The sequence below is a fragment of the Chinchilla lanigera genome, unplaced genomic scaffold (assembly GCF_000276665.1).
Source record: "Chinchilla lanigera isolate Chin_1 unplaced genomic scaffold, ChiLan1.0 scaffold00054, whole genome shotgun sequence".
Lineage (NCBI taxonomy): Eukaryota > Metazoa > Chordata > Mammalia > Rodentia > Chinchillidae > Chinchilla > Chinchilla lanigera.
In genome coordinates, this window is record NW_004955455.1 from 1,782,692 (window position 1) to 1,790,959 (window position 8,268).

The 8,268-nt window shown below is 50.1% G+C and overlaps 1 long non-coding RNA gene across 2 annotated transcripts; it reads left to right on the top strand.

The window, feature by feature from the left end:
- The first annotated feature begins 5,129 nt into the window (after positions 1–5,129).
- On the top strand, positions 5,130–6,658 carry LOC102019568. 2 transcript variants are annotated; one of them, XR_001236284.1, is made up of 4 exons: positions 5,130–5,210; positions 5,768–5,917; positions 6,006–6,209; positions 6,422–6,658. It is a non-coding gene; the product is annotated as an uncharacterized LOC102019568 (long non-coding RNA). The 2 variants fall into 2 exon arrangements; XR_001236285.1 differs by having other exon boundaries at positions 5,768–6,209; positions 6,419–6,658.
- The last annotated feature ends 1,610 nt before the right edge of the window (positions 6,659–8,268 follow it).

Genomic DNA, 8,268 nt, shown 5'->3' on the forward strand with positions numbered 1-8,268 from the left:
GGTAAAGGAGTGGGTGGGAGGAGGTGGGGGATGCTGGCAGGGAAGGATAAAGAGGTGCGCAGAGCACATGGGGCCCTGAAAGACTGAGAGATGTGACCAGGCCTGGCTGGGTGAGCCCAGGGGGCAGTGGGGCGGGGATGGAAGTGGCCACTGCAACTGTCCAGGCGAGGGCTGAGTGTGGCTCAGACAGGCGTCGAGAAGCAACCCCTTTCCACAAAGGGCACTGCGGCACCATTTCACTGAACAGAGCCTGTTTCCTCTGTGGTGACTCAGACACCGGCTCTGAATGTAGGTAGCTTCCTCCTGGGCCTGGCAGGACTGAGCTGTGAGCACAAGGGCTCTGGAACCCTCCATCCCTCAACTGCTTTAAATGCTGCTTGACAAGGGCACACAGGGACAAGGGGCCCGGCGTTTCTGGTGGCCACCCCAGACCCAGCTGGATTCCCTTGGTTGATGCTCACAGGCTCCCTCTCACAGGCGTTTGTGGGATTTGGTTGTGCTGAGCAGAGAACTCCAGCTGAGTTCTTATTACAGATGAGACCACTGAAGCTCAGAGAGGCCAGGTCACCAACCTAAGGTCACAGAGTAAATTATCCACTATCCTAGAGGGGCTGAGTGACAGGCCCTGGGTATCAACTCTGACAATCATTCCCAGATACACAGCTTAACCACCACGTTGTACCCTGACATCCAAGTGGACAAACCAGGGAATGTCAGTTCATGACAAGTCTACCAGTGTTACCTGGGGCCCTGTTCTCTTCCACGTGGTCCAAAAGGCCAGAGAGATGCCCAACTTAGAAAACTTATGAGGGACCAAGATGAAGGAATTCCTCAACAGTCAGAGTTCTTCATAACCAAAACTGTCTTTGGCGTGGAGTAGTGAGCTCCACATCCCTGGAGGCAATCAAACAAAAACACTAATCAGTCACTGCCCATGTACATGTTCAAGCTTTCAGTGTGACTTAACACAGCTAATCTGCTACTTCTTCCAACCTTAATATGTAAGCAGGAGACATCCACTTATTCCAAAACTGATTTGGTCAGTCTTCGAGCATCTACAATGCACTCAGTTTTGAGTTAAATGCCAAGTCACAAAAGAGAAAATGTCAGTATGGTCCCACGCGTCATAATAGAACTTAACAGTGGAGACGATGCCACATGCAGGTGAGTAGCACTTATGCTTTTTTTTTTTTTTTTTTTTTTTTTTTTTTTTGTCTTTTTGAGACAGGGTCTCACTATGCAGTTCAGGCTGGCCTTGAGCTCACTTTGTAGCCCAGGCTGGTCTCGAACTCACAATGATCCTCCTGCCTCAGCCTCCTGAGTGCTGGGATTACAGGCGTGTGCCAACACGCCCAGCAAGCCACAACCCTTTCACATCAATAAACTGTCCCCAAGGAAGGGATCCGCATTCTCGCTGTCCAGAGGAGGAAACTGAGGCACAGAACAGTGTGAGGACCTGGCCAAATGATATGTTACTAGCAGAGCCAGGACATGACCTTCGTGCCATTAAAATATCCCAAAACATGTGTTTATGATCCCTGGAGAAAATAAGGGTGCTCACCCTCCCGACACCCTCCTGCTGCTTTAACAGGTCCGGGAAACCTGCATCTCCCCTCCCAGTCAGTAGAAACCCTTCATCCAGAGCCGAGCCACTTCTCGCCCGGTTTAAAGCATATTCTCAATTAAATTAAAGTCATTCTTCATTTTAAATTAAGGGGATTTTTAAAAAAATAAAATATCTACAACATTTAAATATCATTAGTAATTACACTTTATTTTATTTTGAGCTGCTTGGGAACATTTTATTTCTAATTAGGTACATTTGTTTGTAATGCTGTTTACTGAACAGAAGGACCTGGATGGAAGGAGTGCAGGGGGCTCTGGGACCTTTGTGTGATCCAGGGAAATGGGTTTCACAGAGATCAGAAAGCCCCGGACTGGCCTGGGACGCTGCACCTTCAGATCTCACAGGTCTGGGGCTGGCATCTCCCTCCTCTCTGTTATCAGCCATCAGAGAAGAGAAGAGAGCTCTGGGCGCTGGAGGAAGCCGCTCATAGTAGTCACAGCAGCCTTTGTAACGTTCAGTTATATCTAAAGCCCTTGTGCTGGGCATTCTATGCCGGAGCTGTCTGCCACAGCTAACGAGACCAACAGTCAGCTCACATCTGTAGAGTGTTGTCACGTGCTGTGTGCTCTATCCACTCAATTTGCCCTAATTCCCAAGAGAAATTGTTTTAGGTACTTTGAATCTCTCTTCAGTTCTATAAACCAAATATCCTGAACATTTTCGGGGTCCTCTTGGCACGTTTGGCAGCAGCTCTTGGGCTTACCTGACGGAAGGTCCTCTGGGGTCTTTATGGGTTCTACAGAACGGGGACTGGAAGGGTTTGCTGGGGCATCAGTGGGTCTCTCTGGGTGCTTTGGTGCGATCTCACTGAAACCTGAGAGGAACTGGCCCCGAGAGCTTGGAGTTGGGATTGGGGACCTCTTGACTGTTTTACCTGGTTCCAGGAGGCCACCCTATGAATACCTCCCCTTCCCCAAATCCAAGGGCAAGGCAAAGTGTCCCAGCTGAGCTCAGGGACCAGCCGTACACTCTCTACCTTAAAGACTGAGCTTGGAATTGACTGAAATGGATCCTAGCTGGAATGGAGAATCTGTATTGCAAGGCATGGGGGTGTTTTCAGATAAAATGTAGGTGTCTGAACTCTACCCCATAGTGGCATGGTCCCTGGTACAAGCAGCCCAACATCCAGGTAAGAGTCGCATGCTCACATACACACTCACAGACACACCCAGGGTCAACCTCTGTATCTGCTAGTTCCACACTTGTACATTCAACCAACTGTGGATCAAAAGTATGCAGGAAGGAAATTGTGTCTGTGTTGAATATGTACAGACTTTTTTCTTGCCATTATTCCCTAAACAATGCAGTGTAACAAGTATTTCCAGAGCATTTGCACTGTATCAGGTGTGACAACTTGTCTAGAGATGACGTGGCTGTACAGAAAACTGTGGGATTATACTCAGAAATGAGCCATGTAACAGCTAGGGCATCCATGAGCCTGGAGCTCAGCTGGGGCCCATCCACTGTCCCTGGTGGTGACCGACATCGCAACGTAACACCCAGCTGGAGGGTCCTTCCATCAGACCTCTTGGGGAAAAGGGGACCCGCCAGTGGCCAGCTGGAGCACTGCCGAGACCAGGGCAGAGCTCTGCCGGGGACACTGGATTGTGGGGGTGAAATCCCAGCTGCGCAGAGTGGCGAGCTGTTGGAACAAGGACTGACATTTAACATGCGGCAGTTTCCTGTGACAGATAAATATTAGACACAGCATGAACAACGGGACTAAGTAAATATCTATTAGTCTCCGAGGTGAGGTCTGCAGGCACAGGAGAGGGGGTCCTACTCGTTGCCCCTTCTCATGATAGTAAATATGTATCCTGCTAGACTTGGCCAGAGGACATCCCTGCCTTTCTCTCTCTCTCTCTCTGTCTCTGTCTCTCATTCTCATTCTCAATTTTATTAAGTTGAACAGTCTTTCATTTTTTGAACCCAGGTCAAGAAAATAACATAGTGCATAGAAAGCCAGCCATTCTCCATGCTAGACTTCAAATGCTAGACTAGAACATAAAACTGCCGTAGTCTTTCCTGATGGCCCAATCCAACTTACTGCTTTATAAATGTTAAACATAAAATAAAAGATGATGTCCAAAGAGAAAGATGGTAACAAAACTTCACCTGCCTCCGGCCCCCAGTCTAGCCCTGTCTTTCATTCTAATTCTCTGCTACACGCTATCATCCCTCTATGGCCCATGGGTGGGTTCCAGGGGTCCTCAGAGACCCAATTCCACAGATATTCCAGTCCCTTTTAGAAAATGGCATGCATAGCATTTGCATATGACCTATACATATCCTCCTGTATGCTTTAAATCATCTCTCGATTACTTACAATACTTAATGCAATGTAAATGCTATGCAAATAGTTGTTATACTGTATTGTTTAGGGAATAATGGCAAGGAAAACAGTTTGTACATGTTCAGTACTAATGAAAATTTTTTTCCTGAATATTTTTGAGCTCAGTTGGCTGAGTCTGGATGGGGAACCCCAGGTTACGGCACATAAACAATGTGTCGATGCTGTGATCATTAATCCTGATGCTCAGCCTGACTGTCTTGAGACAAGCCTGGGAGAGTAGTGAAGTGCCCTTCTGAGTGTCTCTGGGTGGGCACCCGGAACGTGGCCTTGGGGGCTGTATCTGGTCCCAGGCCCCTCCCTTGCTGGCGGGCTCTTTCCTTGTCTCTCAGCTTCCTGTCCACCAGGAGGTGAGCAGTTTTCCTCCACCACACCCTTCCAACACGATGTCTCTGCCTGGGAGCCAGCCAGCCACGGACTGCATCCTCTGAGACTATGAGCCAAGTAGATTTCTTTTCCTTGTGTACGTCAGATGTTTTGTCCCAGCAAAGAAAATAAAAGCCTAATATAGAGGGATATGACTGCCTCCATGTCCTGAATGGATTTAAAACATTTACTTTTCATGGTGATTTTGACTTTGGAGAAGTGAGCAGTGACACAGTACCTGATCTGGTGAGTAAGAATGCATGGTCATGTGTTAACGAGCCTGCGTTTCTGTTGGATGGAACTCCGCAGCAGCATTCTCACTCAGCACTTTAATTTTGATCACATTTAACAAAGACACTCACAAAAAAAGGACCTTCAGAACTGCTTTAGAAAGTGGCAAGAAGGACGGAATAAGTATGTTTGGAACGAATGCAGCATCTACCTTGAGAGGGTTTTGTACTTAAATAAATTTTTAAAATTTAACATTCACCATTTTTTTTTTTTTTTTTTTTTGTCACCATGTGTTTTAATCATGCCACGGACATTTCTGAGGTTATTTCCGCATCTGTAGAATTCCCAGGACTATAAGAAAAACCATACTAAGTTCATGTGAGATCCCTGCTGGCAGACAGATGCCAGCAGTGCCGGGTTTCCTCTGCTTGCAGCCGCTTGTCCAGTATCTGCTTCTTCTTTAGAGTCTGTGTGCTGGGACACAGGTCACACTGGGTCAAAGGCCTACCCTTTCCATTGTGACTCACATCTCACTCACATCTGTGCAGACCCAGTTCCCAAACAAGGTCACGTCTCAGGTACCCAAGGTTGTGTCTTTTGCAGTCCACACCAGGCAGTCACTGGAGGGTGTGCAAGGTAGGGAAAGTGGCTTTTAAAAGAGAAAAGGAACTTTGGGAACAGGAGTCTGAGCACAAAAAACTGTCAGGCAGCTATGGCGACCTGCAGGCCTGTGATCAAGACAGCTGGGGACAGCAGCAGGGAAGGGCAGACTGTACAGGGCGGTGAGCAGGATGGAGCCCAGTGTCGCCTGGCCGGGATCTGGCACCTCAAGATGCTGTGGAGGTGGCATCTGGTTGGGGAACAGGAGCAGCCACAGGACAGGGGAGGACATGGCATGGAGGAGGACACAGTGGGCAGGAGGTGGGTGGCTATTAAGGCCGGGTACAGATGTGCCATCTCCACCCCATCCACCGGAGAAAGAAGTGACATGCTGAAGAGAAGGAAGTGGACATGGTGAACGTCATTTTGAGGGGGTGTTCTGGGTCAGGGTAGGATTTACTGGGCTCCCATGTTCTCTGCTAGGGTGACAGCCAAGCCTGTGACCTGGCAGTGGCAATGGCAGCTGCTCCCTTGTAGGGCTGATGTGACAATCCAAGTAAGCACTGCTGTCATTGTTATTGTTACTAACGCAGAGCCTGAGATGTCCCCAAGGCCAACTTCACCATCTGATCCTGAGTTCCACCCACTTGCTTAGAGTACGACATTCTGGGCGACCAAGCTCCGAAGGATCACATAGAAAAGGGAACACCACCGAAGACTTCCGGGGAGACTTAGGGAAGCCGGTAAGTCGAGGAGCAAAGCGGGCACCTAGGTAGGAGTACAGCATGGGGCAGAGCCCGCGAGGCAGGTGCTCTTGGCCCTACTGTGCAGCAAAGGAACGGAGAGGCCAGAGAGCGCAGACACACACTCACACCGCCAGTCAGAAGTGCAGCTGGGATTCACAGAGAGACCTTCCGAAGCAAGAACCTGGCCCCTCGCCAACCCACTGCAGGCTGTTTGCAGCGCTCTGAGGGAGCAGTTTGCCCTCTTGGCACTGCCCACCCTTTGTGCGTCAGCTACCATGAATCATTCCAGGTAGGCATATTTCAAGGTTCACCCTTCTTTGAGGATATCACCCTCACCCTTCTCCCTTGCCTCAGAAATCCTTAACCATGTGGGGTTGGTGGGCACTTAGGACACACAGCTCAGTGGTCACAGCTCAGAAGCCACCTATCACTTTGTATCCCTTCCAGAGCTCTTGTCCACTCCTTCAAACTCTCACTCTGTGCTCTGTCTCTCCCAAGAAGCAGGGGCAAAACCCTAGTGGATGAGCAAGATCAACACTTGCGCAAATGTCCAGTCCAACAGAACATCAAAGAGTATGCCAGTCCTGCACAAAGGACCTGCAAATGTCCCTGCTATTGGTAGAGTCTAAGAACATGAGCCTCATGCTTGTGCCCTGTGTATCAGTCACCTACTGGTTTAATAATGCTGTGTAACAAACACAGTCCTTCAGCATCATATAAACTACAATAAACTTGCATTGCTCCTGTCTCTCAGGTGACCATCCAGGCAGCTCTGCTAGACTTGTCAGGATAATTCACATGGCTAGGGCTCAGCTGGCAGGCTGTGGATCTCACTGACATCCAGCATCTCAGTTCTGCTGCATGTGCTCCCCCAACCCTCTCCATGTGCCTTTCATGGTGATGGCAGAGGGCAGCAGAGAGCAAGAGCAACCACACCGGTGCATGGGGAGCCTCGGAGTGACACACGTGGGCATCTCCTCCATGGCCAAGGCTGCCATGCCTGCTGGGTAGAGGGCACCATGAGGTCACATGGTGACTGGTCTGGCTGCAGGGAGAAGTGAAGATTTGGGCTGTGGCTCCAATCCATCGCCACTCCTTGGGCACAGCCACTGTTATTATATCAAGTGAGTGAGTCAAGGCAGGGGGGGATGTCAAAGTCCACACACCGTACTCACTTGCACAGGCTCCTGGTTTGAATGGCTGCAGTTAACTGACTGGGCACCATGTCAGAAAGTCACCAGGGGTGGATAGGAAGAGAAAGGGGCAAAGGGAGAACGGGTGATCAGGTGAGACCTGGGTGTGACCTGAGGATGAGGGCTGATGGCGAGAGGGTCCAGGTAGAGGGGCAGCAAGCACAAAGCTGGAATACTGGCAGTTAGGGGAGTGCTGCCCCTAACTGCCCCCAGCCCCACACACCAACTTTCCCTGCCCTCTTACCTCATCCTCACCTCCTGCTTCCCAGAAGCCTGTCCCCTGCCATCCCGAGTGCCTCTCCTGCTGTCCCTGTCAACCCTCCCCATGGCCCCAGGCTACACAGTTGCAGTTGAACTGTAGAAAGCCCCCTGATTTTCCAGGCTTGGCTATTCTCAAGGAGCTGCCCTGGCTGCCCAGGAGTCTCTGTTTTCCAGAGAAGAGTACAATGCCAGGGGCTGCAGTGCGCACGCCTGCAGGGATGGCTCTTTCAAACGTCACCTGCCATGCCTCTAATAGACACGTGACCAGAGGGCAGCGAGCAGCTGAGGCAGCCTGGGCTGCAAGAGAAGCAGGAAGCTCTGCAAACCCGTGGAGCTGGCTTCGCTTGGCCACACTATTTACCTGCTCTGTGACGGCAGGTGTGTCTTCTCCGGGCCTCAGTTTCCCTTTGTAAGTGAAAATGGTACCCAGCTGCCAAGGTCATCAGACTCAGCGTGACGCATAGTTTCTGGCACAGGGGACACCATCACCAGCCAGTAGCCAGCTGTCACAGCTGATGTGCCCTCCACCCTGGCCTTTCCCTGACTCTGCAGAACACACCGCCAGTGCATTTCAAACAGGACCAAGCATCTGCTTAGCATGCCACGGCCTTTGTTCCCTCCGACCCTCTTTTGAATTTTAGATTGTAGCTCTGATTAGGGATTCTAGAGTTTAGGATATGAAAATACAAGTAATGCTCTGTTCCCTGGTTGAGGATCCAGGTTTTATTCCTCAGCCCCACCCCATCTCCTTTTACTCCATGGAGTTGGCTGGGCAGTGCCCAAGGGCACATGAGGATGGGCACAGGGCCAGCTCAGGCAGTCAGCATCCAAGGAAAATCAGCTCTGAATTCACCTGTGCTTCACTCAATTCATTCACGCATTCATTCGTTCTTT